Source organism: Penaeus monodon, chromosome 20, assembly GCF_015228065.2.
Source record: "Penaeus monodon isolate SGIC_2016 chromosome 20, NSTDA_Pmon_1, whole genome shotgun sequence".
Taxonomy (NCBI): domain Eukaryota; kingdom Metazoa; phylum Arthropoda; class Malacostraca; order Decapoda; family Penaeidae; genus Penaeus; species Penaeus monodon.
In genome coordinates this window covers 40,824,498-40,825,051 of record NC_051405.1, presented here as the reverse complement: position 1 = coordinate 40,825,051, position 554 = coordinate 40,824,498, and positions in this window count along the sequence as shown.

Sequence of the window (554 nt, the reverse complement as noted above, 5' to 3'; positions counted from 1 at the left end):
CGCGCGCGAGCGATTACAACAGCGGTTCTATTTTTTTTCCAACCATATCTTAGTAGGTGGTCCTTGTTACTAAGACTCCAGCCCTTGCATTTTCAAGCAAATTACTGAAATTCCCACTTCAATTAAAAGATAAAGCGAGAAAATCGGTGTTTATTTTTTTTTTCAAAGTATCTTCAAGCATTACACTTATACAGAACAATATCTGCCCAAAGAATTTTATGTATAATCAGGAAAATTCCTATATTTCCCTCCACTCACGTCCCTTTGGAAATCACTCACGATCCTAAGTATTGAAGCAATGGTTAGTACGATACAATTGCGTTTCCATCTCAATAACTACTTAGAACAACAATTCACGATATATGAAAAGGACTACTAGTTTTATAGAATTGAAGTTGTAATGGGTAGCCAGCAGAAAGTAGTTGCTACATGAAATGAGATTTAATTTTTTACAAAATATAACTCTCAAAAAAAAATCTGCGTCATAAACGGTACTTGGCCCTGCGTGCTATTGGGAACCTTAGTGTTCCTTCAGTTATTCTAGTTGCATGCAT